The sequence below is a fragment of the Bactrocera tryoni genome, chromosome 4 (assembly GCF_016617805.1).
Source record: "Bactrocera tryoni isolate S06 chromosome 4, CSIRO_BtryS06_freeze2, whole genome shotgun sequence".
NCBI classification, from domain to species: Eukaryota; Metazoa; Arthropoda; class Insecta; order Diptera; family Tephritidae; genus Bactrocera; species Bactrocera tryoni.
In genome coordinates, this window is record NC_052502.1 from 25,098,180 (window position 1) to 25,115,522 (window position 17,343).

Consider the following 17,343-nt stretch of genomic DNA (forward strand, 5'->3'; position numbering starts at 1 on the left):
GATCTACACCTAGTCCTCTTAAAATGTCACTATCTGATTTACAAATGAAATATTGCCTCTCTAATACAAGATCCACAACAACAACATGACCTAAAACTTCCATTGCCGCATCTAGCAATTCTCATAACCGATGATTTCTTCAATTAATTTCCGTGCAAGCCTACATTTTACTTATGATTGTACTTCATCATTGTCAGTTTTCCGCCGCTCACTCAGCTTTTTCCAGCTAAATTTAATTTACATCCTCACATCTTCATTATGTTGCGCAGTTCGCAGTTGGACAAAAGGCCCACTTTTTTCGGTTTGTCATTGCTTCTTCGTTTTTTTGTTTTTTTGTTGTACCAATCATCATTGATGCCTACACTGTCATCCAAAGCATGATTGTATCAAATCGATGACTTGGCATTCACCACTCGCCGCTGGGTGTGTGCATGCACCAGCTAGCCCGGGTGACCAGCAGTTAAATGGAGTGATGCTCAGCGATAAATTGTGCGCGCAGTGGACAGGAAATGCAGTCGCCTATGAAGGTTGGTAAGGTGGCTGAGCAAACTACAAGCAAATAAACAAAAAAAAATCTCGGTTTCTACCTGCTGCACCTTTGTGGTTATTGTCCGGCAAAATGGTTACGTGGTAAGAACATTTAGAATTGACAAACAAAAAACGAAGTAGAATTGTCTTCTAAACATGTATTTCCTGTTGCAGAACAACAACAAATCGACCGAGACGATTACCACGCGTTTATTGCGTTTCCTCCCTTTTCCCATAGGAGTTCTCTTCTCTCTGACTTTCTATGCATCACGTACTATGGTTGTGTGTAAAGATTTGTTCCTACGCATTTTTAATTTTAAAAATTCTCTTTCAAATCGTTTTGTGTTACATATGCTTTCAAATTTATTGACGTATGCATGTATTTACGAAAATGTGACATGTGAACCAACAAATTAATATGTAGCCAAATATATGAAGGTGTGGCATACAACAAAATTATGCTATTCGTGGATATTATTTAGAATATAAGAATATATTCTTGGAAAAAAAATAATTTTATCGACCACATGCGACCTAAATTATTACACACAGCTCTTCATTTTCGATTAACAGTATAAAATGGCTTAAGTTTCTAAAGCCATAACATGCCCCCAATTGATAAAATTATTTATTGTTATCTATCTATGTAGAACACCTACAACTATGACAGATATCAAAACAAAATTACAGCAACGTAGAAAATATATTAGTAAAAGTTATATATGATATAAGTTAAGGTGGAAATCAATTTTTGGGGATCTCTTTAAACTGCGCGGAAACCGAATCGGCAAACAAAGCTTCTGGAACGTCTTCACATATATATTTTTTTTTAATTTTTGGGGATTTCTTTATTTTAGTGAATTAGAAACAAATTCTCTGGACACATTTGATTCAATAGTAAAAGAAAAATTCGGACTAGTTTAAATGGCGCGCGGAAAACGGAACCTTTTCCTATATTCGGAATTTGTTCTCCATATGCCACTTAGAGTTAGTTTGGCAGCCTGTTGTTTAGAAAAGTTTTTCTGGCGATTTTAAGCGTTCATCCTAAAAGACTACAACACCTCATGGACTATGTAACAACACTATGAATGGCTCATAAGCCTACCAGTCTAATCTAATTAACTTTACAGTTGGACATATTGGCTGAAAATTTTGTGTTTCTAATAGAATCAAAGCTTTGAAATCTTTGAAAATGTTGCAGAACTATTTTAGGAAATATTCTTTATCATGAACACTGTTATTTAAGTGGTACGAAGCATTCAGTGAAGGTCGTGAAATCATCGAAAACTTGCCTCGTGTGAGTCGCACATTTCACATTGAAAAATTAAAGAAACGTTTCGTCACAAAATACCAAAAAATTTTCGCAAGAACAAAATCCAGTAAAGATCACAAACGAGATGCTTGACAAAGTGAGGATCCTACCTTCATCAAACGCAGCATTACTGGTCGTGAAAAGCGGATTTATGAATATGACACCGATGTTGTCCAACAATTTAACAACAACGGTAGTTTATAAATGAGCCGAAATCAGGAAAACCAAAGGAGCGAAGGCCATCCCAGTCAAGGCTTATAGCAAATGTATGAAAAATTGGATTAAGCTTCGGCATGCTTGTATTGGCTCAGGAGCCTATTTTGATAGCGATATAATTTTTTGTTATTCCGGATCTACTTTGATCAAATGGTAATCCAATCAATATGTAATAGAGGGATTCTAACAACGTTTTTAAAAAATTTTTAAAGTTATCAATAGAAAAATGACAATGTCTCAAAGAATATACTTTTCTAAGGCACTTTACAGTTGCTGACTATGACTGCCTCCCTAACTTTGGGTTAGAAAATTAATAACTTCTTTAGGACACTTTAGAACAATGCCGTTATCTATTAACAGGATATGGAAAATTTCAGTTTTGGGACACAAAAAATGTTCCTAAGCAGAAAAATAAACATTAAACATTGGGATTAGAGTCAACGAAGTACATTTCAAGTTTTCAACTTAGTTCGTCTAGAGTTTCCCAATTAGAAAATCATATAATTCTCAAGTTCTTGTTTCTCAACCTTGTGAAAACAACATACTTCACAGCTTGAACCCGCAAATGATTTTCTTAAATTTAAAAATGTAGATTATCAAAATGGTGACTGGATATCGCAAAAGTTCAGCAGTGATCGGAGAAAGAATATCAAGTTCAAAACCACAAATGTTGAATATGTAGCAATATGGCAATATGGCAACCTCTGCAGATATTTTTCGAAGATAAAATAATTACTTTTTCGAGAAGCGCTGGGTAAGAAAGACTATAAAACATTAGCAAAAATTTAGATAATAAAAAAATCATATTTCAAATTTTCTCCTTAAATCTCGCTACAATATGTTCTTATCGTTGCCTAACTAAAAATTTAGTATTTCCACACTTTACAACAACAAATTTTATCGCTGTTTTCTAATGCAAAAAGAACTTTACGCTTTTATATGAGCTTTCACACATCCATACCTACGTAGTATGCACGTAATTACTTTTATTTATAAACAATTGCATAGTTTATATTTACAACCTTCAATGAAAGTACAGCAAAGCGTGCAACAACAATAACAAGTTCAAAAAGTTCAGCAAGTATTTATTTATTTGATTTGCTAGTTCGTTAATTCGAGAGCAATAAAGTTCAGTTTTGGCTTCCTTGAAAGTAAAAACTAAACAGAAAAGCCTTTGGCCTGCGCTCGGACGGAATTTGGCGGTTGGACTTTTCAGCAGCGCATAGCTAAAATATCTCTTACGACTTTGTACATTTAATGTTAAACGCTGCCAACAAGCTACAGAACACTGCCTGCGACGTTTCTGGCTTTTTTGGCAAATGCTCAAATTTTAAAAATAAAAGTTGGGAGGTGAAAACACGAAAAAAATAAACAATTTTACTTAGTATTGAAAATGCATTGTATATATATGTAGTAAGGGTGTAAATATGTATGCAGGTACATATATACAATACACAATATACTATACATATGTATGCCTCGATAAACTTCTGAACATTTAGTGGCAGCCAGAAAAGCAATTGAAATTTTTTAGAAAATTTATTTTGTGACTGAAAATTGTTGAGAATTTTTTGATCGAATTTCGTTAATGGAAGGAACGTGATTATTTTTGTATGGCGACTAAAATTTGCAAAATTTTGATTTTTCAAATAAATGCATATTTCAGCAATATAATACATTTTATAATGTATAATTTTTAATATGTCTAGCCATTTTGGTATTATAAATTTCACAGTACAGTTTTTGAAATAGCTTAAGCTTTTGTCTAATTGTGAATTTTACGAAATTTCTTTTTAATGGGCTTAAGTTTGAATAACATTGATCATACATTGTATGAGAAGAACATAAACAAAAATATTATTTTTACAAAAAGTTTCGATATTATTTCCTTTCGCTTAAATAGTTTTTAGTAAAAGTTTATTTTTTTAATATTAAAAGAGGGTTTAATAAAAATAACACTAATATTGAAAGTAACCTATAATCATAATTACTATAAAGGTTCAAATTAATTAATTAAAATATGAAACTGAGACTTTTTGTTTAAGGACTAATACTAAAACATCTGCTGTGAGTTAAATAAAAACGAAGTAGGTAAAGTATTTATAAAAATAATATTTTTTTATTAAGAATTCTTATACATTTTTAAGTAATTAAATTGGTTCAGTAAACACAAAACAAAACACGCGTTAACTTGGGTGCACCGAACCTTTAGAACCTTTTTCAGATAAATAAAAAAGTTTACCATGCAAGAAATGTTCGGTCAGTTTCTATGGCAGCTATATGCTATAGTATTCGGATTTGAACAATATGTTAGGAGTTTGTATCGATGCTTGGAGAATAATCTGTACAAATTTTTGTGGAGATACCTTGTCAAATAAAAGCTTTTTCATACAAGGATTTGATTTTAATCAATCAATTTGTATGGAAGGTATATGCTATAGTTGTCTGATCTTAAGAATTTGTTCGGATATTCTATAAATACCTTGTATAACAATCCATCCCGAATTTTGTGAAGATACCTTGTCAAATAAAAATCTTTTCCCTACAAAGACTGGATTTTGATCGATCAGTTTGTATGACAGCTATATGCTATAGTGATTCGATAAAAAAATAATTGTTTGGAGATTGTAGCGCAACCTTGAACAATTATCTGTGCAAAATCTTGAAAAGATATCTCGTCAAATAAAGAACTTTTCTCCATAAAGACTTGATTTTGATCGAAAAATTTTTATGGCAGCTATAAGTTATAGTAATCCCACAAAAAAAAACCGTGTTCGGGAATTGCAGTGCTACCTTGAACAATAATCTGTTCAAAATTCGTGTACATATCTCGTCAAATAAAAAAGTTTTCCATACAGGGACTAGATTTTGATCGATAAGTTTGTATGAGAGCTATCTTCTACAGTGGTTCAATATCAACGATTCCAATGATTTAGCAGCTTTTTGAGGAGAAAAAGACATTTGCAAAATTTCAAATCGATATCTCAAAAACTGAGGAACCAATGCGCTAACTCACCCAGTTGTGGATATAAAAAAATAAAATAAAAAATTGTACTCGTATCAAAATTTATAGATCCAATTATTTCAATATAAACCAAAAATATCTTTTTGACTAGTAATGTTTTTTACTTAGAGAAATTTCTACACACACTGGAGAGATCAAAAATAAACGCAATGTAAATATTATATACTCATATGTATATACATATATGCAAATTTATTTATATACTTCTTTTTTAATCACCCATTAATCGTAAACTGCTATTCTCATTTGAATTTTATATTACAAAGAATCCCAAAGTTCAAAGACTACCAGACTACCTTAATGGAAATACTATTAAAACGGGTGCTGATTTCTTGTTCTATTAGTTGTTCTAAGCTATTTCAATTGTATTACGACTATGAGATTTTACTCAATGATGACTTTATTAAACAAGCAAGCATTTGCCCAACATCCTCAAATCTTACAGTACTTTTCTAGCACTTTTCTTCATTTCCACCCAAATTAAAATATTCAACTAAATATTTTTGCAGGCGGAAGTCTTCAGTATAGAGCACAAATACTCATTTTCGTTTGAAATGCTCAGCACACTTTAATGACATAAGTTCTTATCTTGGGAACTTTATTTAAAGTAAACCAGCGGCGAATCAAAATTTGCATATATGACATGTGATTCAAACGAGATCGAACACAAATCCGACGATTTAATTATTCATCAACGTCTGCGTCTGTGTTCGTTTTTTTATCATATTCTGTATGTAAATTTTTGTTTAATCAGTTATATTTGGCTTTGGTTATGACGCCAGAGCTGTTCTAAAAAAATGCAGAGGAGCGGCTTATCACGAGAGTGGTGTTCAATTATTTATAAAAAGGCATCACTCAGTTATTTAAAGTGCAGATATTATTAAGTGAGGCAATGTAAATGCGATGACTGTGTGTTCAGAATTCGAAAGCGCTAAAGTCCAAAGAGGACTAATGATGTATTGAGTACCTCAAAAGCATTTAGTTCCTTTTCACTTAAAATATAACCAGAGGGTTTGGGCTCTAACATTGTTTTTGCATAATTTTAAAGAGTTTTACATAAGACTTCTTTAATTTTTATGGACGTTTGTAGAAAGTCCAAGCATTGTTTAAGGGGTTACATGAGTTTACGGTTTCAAAACAACGAATTTTTTTATTGTCTTATTAAAGTTTACAACACCTCTAGAATATTATACTAAATTTTTAAGTTGATCCGAATATTAGTTTCGGAGATGCAGCCTAGAGAACTTGTGCACTCGAGGCTAACTAGGCTAATTGCGCCGTTCAAAATTGAAGTCGGCTGGCCAGATTTCTCGAGAGCTACTCACCCGATCTTCATGAAATTTTACACAGGTCTTTGTGATGAATTTCTCGATATTTTCAATGCAATTTTATTTTTTTTAATCCCTTTTCAGTTTTTGTTTTTTCTTCGTCCAAGTTCTAAGTTAAGGTTTTAACTAAAACACGTATTTTTTCACTTTAGATTATCCTGTAAGGGGTTATCCTGCCAACGCGGGCACATCTTTTTTCCGAGGGGTCACCGGAAATGGCGTCGAAATGGCAGAGCTTAAAATATTTTTTCCAAAAATGTCAGAATTTCTTTGGGAATAGTTTATGTTTATAACAATAAAAAATTCTAATAAAATATTTCATTTTTATATGAGAAAAAAAATAGAAAAAAGACTTTTTTTACCCGAGGAAACCCATGTAACCTCTTAAACGAGTGCTGAATTTTGATAGCATATTTTTCTTGTCGGAAATACTGCTAATCGTTTTAGTGTATATACTTGTATTTATATATTTTCATCAGCACGTTGCCAGAGATATTATTTTTCAGAAAGTTACGGAGGAACGTGACCATTTATGATCCATTTAGATTACTTTTAATGATATTCATTGCTTTGCTTTGCCGAAGTTAATAATTCTCTAATAATCGTGGTTTAAAAATTAAATCTTTTAGCGTAGCTTTTATCAAAAAATTATAACCTATAGTTTCAGATGAGCTAAACAACCGAAATCAAAGAGACCCTCCATAAATACCTATCACTTTTTCCCTAAAAATCTGAGCAGAAATAAAAGAGAAATACTTTTAAATTTAATGGCAATAATATTTGAATAGATTTTGTTTAGAAGATATTTTTTTCAACTGAAAAAAATGAAAAGAGGTTACAAGAACATCTAACATTCTTAATGGTCATAAATTGTTTTAAAACAGATACGGCGATAATAATAACAACACGTACGAGCATTCAAAGTAATTTTATTCATTAATACCATACATATACATATTTGGACATATATATTATATTGATGTGTATACAAATATGTACACATATTCAGATCTATCACATTCACTAGATGTTAGAATCAATGCTTTTAATAGCCAAACAATTAGTATATAAACGTAAATTTGTTATACAACTACTGCAATTCAGAAATAGCACGCAATAACAAATTAATTTTCTAGACCACATTTACCATACAAAGTATATATGTATAAACATATACTTATATAAGTATATGTATATACAAGTATAAGTACAAGTATATAATTACATACATATGTATTTTTGGTTATTAAACAGCGCGTTTATAATGAAAATTGTTTCAGTGAAAATGTGAACTAAATAAAAGGTAAATGAACATTATGAATTGGAGATCAGTGGACTAGTTCCATTCAGACCAGTTTCAGATTTCACAAATCACTACTTTTTTTGAAAGCAAATGGAAGATTAAAAGTAGAATTACCAAAAATTCAGAGTACTTATTAACATTTGCCCAACAAACAGGATAGAAAGAAACACAGTGACCAAATTTGATTGCGCTATTCTCTAGGTTTGCCAGGTAACAGCCACACACCTGCCACGCCTTTGCATAGATCAGAAACGACTACAAAACATTTAATTTGAGAGATGCTGAAGGATAAACAACTTTCTTCAGAACTCTGTATTTACCTTAATTTATTTGTATTCGTGGAGATTAGTAACACACAGAAAAGGAATGAATATGAAATAGAAGTTCCACTTGAAATACGAACGAGGGATGGAAATTTCTGACACAAAAACAAAAAAAATAGAAAAGTAATCTGCAAAATGTATCTAAGTCGAATTTAAATCTGGTGAATAAGTCCTAAAATTGAATTTACATAAAAGTATGGAAGGATATTACTTTCATTTAAACCTTCAAATATACATATGTCTGTACATATTTAGGTCTACTTTGAGCTGACCGGACTGGAAATAACCAAGTGAAGTAGTTTAAAATAATACCATCAATGGAGCTGCATATGGAAAAAACTTACACACCCTTCTCAAGCAAAGTTCTCCAAGTGAAAGGTAATTAATTAAAAATATAAAGTAACGTTTGGAACATGCAGCCGGTTTGGCCCGCTGGAGGATGTTCTATAGAAATCAGCTCCATAAAGCGTTGCTCGAAGTAATGTACTCTAGAGGAACATATCAGGGTGAACACTAACACCACAGGATATATAACACAAAAACTCTAGAATACTACTGATGGCGGACAGACAAAAAAGGTTCTACTTTTAAGAAGAAACAAGGCAACATTGCAGGTATCAACCCAGAGCACCTACCTCAAAGATTCCAGCTTCAGAAACTTGGTAAAGCAGTATGCAGAGAATGAAAGGATAGAAATTAATAGATCTGCGAATGTCCAACCTGAACCAATCCACTTGCTGAACGGCGCTGAATTGGTTAAAACTTGTAAGTGCAATGAGCCTAATCATGGCTTAAGTGCGGCCAACGTTTGGAAAATAAACCCCTTGACGAATAGAATGATCAGAAGCAAATTTTTGACAATACATAGTTCATCTACTTGCAAAAGTTTGATAATTTACTTATACTTAACGCTAAGGGGTTACATGGATTTACGGGTTTAAAAATGTATTTTTTTATGTCTTTTATTTTCAAATTCTACAACACCTCTAGAATATTGTCCTAAATTTTCAAGTTGATCCGAGTAATAATTTCTGAGATACAGCCTTGAGAACTCGTGGCTAGCTAGGCGTTGTCTTTAAACGCATTTTTCTCGAAGCTGTGTTTTTGAAGTCGGTTGGCAAGATTTCTCGAGAACTACTCAACCGATCTACATGAAATTTTACACAAGTCTTTGAGATACAATTCTTAAAAACTTGAGTGAAGGATTTTCTTTCGATTACAACTATTTGGAAAAAAATTTCGCGAAATTTTCATTATGTAAAAATGTCTGCCAAAAATCAAATTTTCAAATTTTTTTCCTCGTCCAAGTTCTGAGTTAAAGTTGCAACTAAAACGCGTTTTTTGCACTTTAGATGATGATAAGAAGTTATCCTGGCAACGCGGGCGCATTTTTTCCCGAGGGATAACGGAAATGGCGTCGAAATGGCAGAGCTTAAAATATTTTTTTCCAAAAATTTCAGAACTTCTTTGTTAATAGTGTATGTCTGTAACAATAAAATATTTCATTCTTTATATGAGAAAAAAATAAAACTTAAAACAGCACCCAACGAACACTTCCATTCATCAAACTAATAGGAGCAGCGCATTTCTCTTACTAATATATGGTAGGAAATATGCATATGTATGCACGTACAGTTTTTTAAGTTCAAAATCTAAATTTTATAAATGAAAAGTGTTTGATTGAGAATTAAAATTATAAATTATGCACCTAAGGAGCTTATTGGGTCCAGAATTGATATCACATGATTTTACAAACAAGTGTCTAAAGTCAGTTTAAATAAGAAGCTAAATTGCTAAGCATTTCATCAGAAAAAATTCGGTATTTGAAAAGTCAGCACCAAAATATATATTTTAGATATTTTCAGCATTTTCTTGCTCAATTTTTTTCTTTGCAACCAACACTTATATAATATTGTTATATTCAAAAACACTAAACTATCTGCACATCAGTTCATAAAAATAGCAAAATATTTAGTATTTGTCGTAAAGAAAATATATGTGGTGTATTTACTTGTGCTGCTTGTGTTTTCTGAATTTAAAAGGGCTTCCCCAAATGCTGCTTGCTCTCAACAAAACGCTGGCGAACACAAATTTCGTCGACACTTTGTAATAAATATTTTGTGATAGCTCACTTAATTCGTTTAATTAATATGCAGTTTAGTGGAAAAAGTATTTCAAATAACTCTTACAAGGTCGAAACTATTTATTGATATTTTTTGAATAATTAATTTTCGAATTTTGCTGTCGCTTTGCTTACATTTCCCTCGTTTTATTTCGCGTAGATTTTTATTTGTTTTCTTTTGGTTATGTCAGGCTATTTGAAAACGTTTGCTTTTAACTTTTATTGTTGTTTATTTAGTTTTATGTGGTTTTTTGTTGTTGTTGTAAGTAGTTTATGAACACACAGGCTAATTGCAATTGTCAAGCGCACGAACCGGTTGTCTGGCGTTCCAATGCATTTTTCCACAATATAAATATTAATAACATGAACAAAATACAAAATAAATATTTTTTCACGAAATTCACTTTATACTTTAACTGCGCAGCTGTTAATGAGCTGATAATTTATTTTATCACTTGGACAAAGCGGTAAAGGGCGCACAATTTTCACTGGCACAATTTTGGGTTCAGCCAATATTTTTTGCGCAATAACTTTTTATTTCGAAATGATAAGAGATTTGGAAAATTGATTTTTTGAGTAATGTAATTATAATATTTAATACAAATTTAATTTATTTTTTAATTTCGTAATTTTTTTCTTTTTTTCAGTTTAATAATTTTCTACTATTTTTTTCTCACAAATTCACTTGGACATATTTTTCAGCACCCACATCAATTTTTCGTATTTTCTTCACTTTCTTAATTTATCTAAATATTTAGCATCCACTCTGGTCGAGTTCCCCCCAGTCGCGCAACTCTTCGATCATTTTAATCCTGCGTCGCCCACTTTTATTTACTTTTCACTAAATTCCTTTTCGTTTCACTGTTTTCAACGTTGTGACATTTCTATTTTCTATATTTAAACACACTTTTTATTGATGGTCTTAAAGTTTTTCGGAAAACATCCCACACGCAGACCGAAAAAGTATCATATACAATTTTTCTCTCCCCCAACCACAAACTGTTTTACTGAATTTTCCTCCGCGACAACGATCTGAACAGCTGAAAAGTCGAATCGAATCTGTCCGCGCGCACCAACAAAATCGCCGGTTGCTTATGGCTCAGTTGACATCGCATGCTGACTCTGGTTGACTCTCAACGGCCAGCGTCTACCTGTGTTCTTTCGCATCCCCACGTTGCGGTGCTGAGGAAAAACATCGCAGAAAAGCCGCAACAAAGCAGAAAACGCAATGAAAATACACAACAAAATAAAACAGAGCGAGCAGAAAATGCAGCTGACAGCAAAAAAGTCACGGACTTGCAGAGGCACATGTGGAAAACAAACAGTGTCGAACAACAACAGCGCAACTCACTGGCCGAGTGAGAGAGCCAAAACAAATACAATGCACTGTGTGTGTTTCTTTGAGTATTTTAGTCCCATGTGGTGCATGCGTTTGCTGATTGCTGCAGGTACTCCCCATGTGAACAGTCTGACTGTTTGGCAGCCTGTCTGTCTCTGTTGACATGTGCGGCGTTTATTTTTATTATTTTTTGCGCTCTCTCGCTCTCATTGCATTTGACTAAAATTAACTCTTGCCATAAATTGCGAGCGCACCAAAACAAATTTCATATTTATAATAATAACAACAACAGTTCTGAGCGAAACGAATGATAAGAAATGCTTTCAGGTGTAAACTGCTGATTAAAACACCGCAGCGAGCTGGTGACTGGCAGCAAGCATTATCAAAGCGTCGAATAAGTGAGAGATAAAATAAATTAACGTGGTGTACACGGAAAAAAAATTAATTAGGAGCGCGCTTTCTTAAAAAGAAAGGAATAAGAATACAAGAGAATTTTTCTTGGGTGCGCTCGGGTGTTGCGGAGAAAATATTAATTATCTTCTTCTTTGTTGGTAAACCTTAACTCAATGATTTGACTTCTTTTAATGGATGTCACTTGATATCTGTTTAGAAGACAAATTGATCATTCAGTGCATTCTTTGTGAATAGTAGTGAAATTTTTTTACCAGAGTCATCCGAATTTTATGTCCAACTGACCTTGACCTCACTTATTCCCTATTTGCATACTGAACCGTTCATATGAAAAGGTTGTGAGATACATTGAATAAGTGGTTTTCACTGATGTTGGCAACGCGAATATCCTCACGTGAACAGAAATTGTTGAATCGGTAGCCCTAAGTGCATCTTTCTTCTTATTAAATCGGGTTGGGAATGAATTGAGTCTCTGTTGTCCTTTTGACTTCTAGCTCTGGACCTCTGGACTTCGCGTGAGCGCTAGTTAACAACTACTTCCTGTGAGACTGCGAGTTCCTACTGGCCTCCCACGGAACACAAGATATCCACTGAACTACTTGCTCTCTGTACACTTTATCTTGCCGCAATCATAGGTGCTTTATTGGTCTTTGCCCAAAAGGCGGCTGAAAATTTTGTCGAGCACTAACTGTCAAAGGTCTACGGGGGAAGTTGAGGTGGAAATATCCAGACACTTCTTCCTCCATTGTCCAGCTCTTAGAAAATGAATGCGAATGAAATAGTTGGAATTAATATCAGCTGAATAAACAATTTTAGTAGGATCATAGCGCTTTATGGATTTTTGAGTCTTTTCGTTCAATTCCAGTAGTATTAAGGTATCAGCTGTTTAAGTGGGATTGGTTTTTGGATCAATCTTTTCGCCTACCACTAACCTAACCCAATATTTTTTACTTCAATCAGTAAAAGTTCTACTAAGGTATCACAATGGAACCGAGTTTTCGACTGTTCAAATGGGATCGGTTTATGGATCGATCTTTTATTCTAACCCTAACCTAACTCAATATTTTTTACTTCGTAAAGAGAAGGTCGTTTCCTTGTACAAGAGGGTACCCTTTTCTAGATCACATATGGGACGCATTAATTGATTTTTTAAATATGGCAAACGACTTTCTCTTCAGATGCAATTTCATGATTTCCAAATAAGAAGCAAAATTTCAAGCAAGGCACCCTCAATATGTCTGAATAAAAGGCTTCTGGATCGAAGCTCAGAAACAAGAACAAAATTAATCACTCAACTTTACCAAATAAACAACCACATAGCAGTATATATGAACATACTCAAGCAAATTCCCTTTCGATTAGATACAAATTCATATTTTTTTATAAGTAAGTAAAAACAACAACAAACATTTATCGGTACTTTTTTCCCACCGCACAAGCACACACATAAAATTATTTAACCCTTTTATTGATAGCAACCGGTTTTTAATGGACCTGCCCATATAAGCGCATATCTGTTAACAACCATACATATGTGTATGTACAGACATATGTTAGAGCATTAAATAAAGAAATAGAAAATATGTATTTATATTTCTGTATATCATTGCAATGTATCTTATAGGTAGCAATCCGCCTATAGGTGCACCAATACGCCCACCCCTCGCCCTAAACGCATTGAATGCAATCGAGCTCTTGTGTTGGTTTACCACCATCGCCTTTTCTGGACAATTTTTCTTGCAACATTTTCTTGTGCGCTTAACTTTCATACCGCGATCTGAGATAGCGGTTTATAAGTTATGAGAGCGACAAACAAGAAGTACGAGCAAATGTGACCAAATAAAGCAGTAACGCTGTGAAGTTGGAGGAGTGCATTTGTTTACTTATTTATACTAATAAATAAATAACAAATAATATAGATTACTATACCGTGTGTTGCACAGAGTCATGAACTAATCAACAATTTATCGGAAATAAATCATAATAACTATGCTTTAGAGACATAAAGCCTATATTTAATATTAAGGAAACAGAAACTTGGAATCAGGAATTTCTTTAGCTTTTGAGATTCCATTACGCGATGAAATTGTCTGATATTTTCGTTTGTCACATGCTTCAACTCATTTTTCTTTTTAAGACACCGCGGCTTTGTATGTTTGAAGTTAACAACTCGCAAATACCGAGTTAGGGCATTGCAGTTGTAAAATTTCGATTTTGTACCTTTTTCAGATATATTTACATACATATGTATACACATACCTACAAATTTACTTATTCGTGTACACAGCTGTTTCGGAAATTCATTGTTTTTTTGCCTACAAGCCATCAGCCAGTCACAATAAAGTTGAACAGCTTGAGAATATGCTGGACTTCAGTTCAAATTCAGTAAATCATTTAATTAAATGCGTACTTAAGTATTTCAAGAAAGCCGTAAAAATGACAATTAATGAAGAACATATCGAATAATTTATTATTATTCCTGCGAAATCGATTTTTAAGTAAGCGAGTGTCAAAACAAAAAAACTTAATACATAAAATTCATGAAACAACCATACAATTTCTTAGAGATAAAATCTTTAAGAGATGAGAGTTTGAAAAACTCAAAACGCTGGTTTAAGACAGGGATGTGTATTGTGAAAACAAATTTTGAAGTATTTCTGAAAGGAAAGTAATGGGTGAAATCAGATAGTAAACACGTCCACCTCCCATACAAACTATTAAAAGAGCGACTACTCTTAACAGCAAGTATTAAGTGTAACTGCAAGGAATAAACACATTTATATGCTTTGCATATATTTTTCCCGTTCTTCTGACATTTCTCTTCAGTAAGGTATGCCATTTCATCATGAAAAGATACACGATACGGACAACGAATCGAAACTATTAAATTTTACTACCGAAATTCGGAGTCAGTGGCCTCAACTTTAAGGGCACTAGGTCCAATTTATGGTCGTCATAATCGTCCTGTCAAATCAACAATTAAGCATCTAGTGGAAAAATTTGAAGCCACAGACACAGTACTAAATGTTCCCGTGCCAGTGAGGCAAAGAAGTGCTCGCAGTGTTGAGAATATTGCTGCCGCTAGCGCATCAATTGAGGAAGACCGAAGTCAGTCTCTCATACGTCGTTCTAAAGCGTTGGGCATCTCTGTGACGTAGTCGTGGCGAATATTGCGAAAAGATCTTGGCCTACATCCTTACAAGATCAAATTGACGCAAGAACTGAAGCCGCTTAACCACGAGAATCCTCGTATGTTTGTGAATTGGGCTGAGCAACTTGATAATGATCCGGACTTTCAACGAAAACTCATCTTCAGAGATAAGGCTCCCTTCTGGTTGAATGGCTTCATCAATAAGCAAAATATACGTTATTGGTCAGGCAGCAATCCACACGTACTTCATGAGTTACCATTGCATACCCGAAAAATTACGGTTGAGTGCGGTTTATGAGCCGGCGGTACTTCTTCCGTGATGATCAAGACCGGCACGTTACCATAAATGGGAATGGCTACCGCTCAAGGATAAACGAATATTTTTGACCCGAATTGGATGATATGAACTTTGACAATATGTGATTCCAACAGACGGTGCCACAAGCCACACAGCGAATATCACAATTGATTTATTGAAAACCAAGTTTGGTTAACGTGTTATGGCCCAGTCAATTGGCCGCCTCGGTCGTGCGATTTGACGCCGTTAGACTATTTCCTGTGGAGCTATGGTCTATGATACAAATATCGAACATGAAATTGCAGCAGTATCGGACGATTTATGCTTGAAAACCGTCGAAAATTGGGTTCTATGTCCGGACTTTTGCAAGCGTGCCCGTGGTGGCCATACAAATAGAAATCGAGTTCTATACATAATGAAATCGAATGTACTTTCACAGGAATAAAGAATTTCATTGATTTTTTTTTTGTAGCGCTCTTATTGAAAAACCCGTTATATATCGGTCAACATGGAAGATATCTTAACAAAAATTAGTATCTTCGTGCATATACTGTTGGGTAACGAAAATATTTGAAGTCAGTCCATGAATTAGTTTATTTCAAATTATTTATTTTGAGTCTTAAATTTGTCTTGAATTTTTTTCTTTATTTTCTCTCTTCCTACTTTTAATACTTTAGAAACTGAGTCCACTTTATCTATATCTTCTACCTCAAAACTCAATAACCAATTAAGCGCCTTCGCAATAATGGCCACCATTAGTAACATTTGCATTACACATTAGAAGAAGCGGTATTTCAATTTGCAATATTAATGAAATGAGTGAAAATGATACTAAAAAACCAGAAAAAAATTTGGTTTCGGCTGCACCGAAGCAATAATACCCTTCACAGGTACATTGTTTATAGCAATTATACGTATACGTTAGATTAGGTGTTAGAGTTGATCAAAAAAATCTATGAATCCTTAATAAAATTATTGGACAAATATTCTTCCTTCTCATAAACACCTAAAGGGTGGATCTCCGGATCTTCTTCGAACGAATAAGCGTTTTGTGCTTACCACAAATATATTAAGGCAGTTATAAATAAAATATATGCAACGGAAAACGTTTCGCTTTTTCATTCTGGTCTCGTTGCTTGAACCTTCAAGTCGAATTAAGGTTATTTAAATAGGAAAAACGATATTTTATGAAGTGCTTGTTACTTTGGTGTTGATCGATCCAACTTCTTGGCAAACTTAATATACTTTGTACAGGGTATAAAAATAAGTAACCGCAATGAAATGTTTGACTCCTTTATTGCTTTTTTAGGAAGCTAAGCGATGGCCAGTAAAGTGCATATACATATGTATGTATGTACGTAGAATTGAAGGAGCTTACTAGGCCAAAGTGTATCGAATTTTCCAGGAACTGTAATTGCAATTCGTCAATAAGCGATTTGGACTTTCCAATAAATTTTCTCAGCATTGAGAAAAAATGCAAAACATTTTGATGGCGGCGCTTGGCGAAAAGAAAGAGAAGAAGCTTTGGTTGGGAAAAGTGTGACTAAAAATGTTGGCTCACATTCTGCAGACAGAACTACATACGTACATGATAATTGGCGAAATTTAAATTTAATTGCACATGAGAAGTTGTGGTGTATACAAATGGCAAAGGAAATTTCAAGATAAAAGTAGCACAGTAGACAAATTACTCAGGTGTAACTTGGAGGAATATAAAAGTAATTGTACATGATGAATATGTACATAGGTGCAGGAATACTATTAAGGCAATTGATGAATGTATATGTACAGATCTAGATCTAGAAAATAATTGAATGGAATTTTTCTTATAGATTTTCCACAATTTAATTAGCGCAGAATGCAAATAATTGGAAAGTGAGGTATTGACTCATGATCAAATTTGATGCGGACTGTTCCATTTAAACTGTGCATCAAACCCAAATCGATAAATATTATTTCCTATATCCTCTCGTGTTCATTTGAAGTT

At 33.5% G+C, this 17,343-nt stretch overlaps 1 protein-coding gene and 1 pseudogene across 2 annotated transcripts in view; both read right to left on the reverse strand.

Moving 5' to 3' along the window:
* LOC120773962 overlaps positions 1-10,125 on the reverse strand; it is a 35,621-nt pseudogene extending 25,496 nt beyond the window's left edge.
* The window catches only part of LOC120773963 (SH3 and F-BAR domain-containing protein DDB_G0274695-like), a 165,217-nt gene that overhangs the window by 74,324 nt on the left and 73,550 nt on the right, over positions 1-17,343 (reverse strand). Inside the window, exon 1 of one of the 2 annotated variants that reach the window (XM_040103198.1) lies at positions 10,047-10,126. The exons of the other annotated variant lie outside the window; for it this stretch is intronic. The gene's annotated coding sequence lies outside the window, so the exon portion shown is untranslated. Of the gene's footprint in view, positions 1-10,046; positions 10,127-17,343 lie in introns of those variants that run through there. 2 annotated transcript variants of the gene reach the window in all.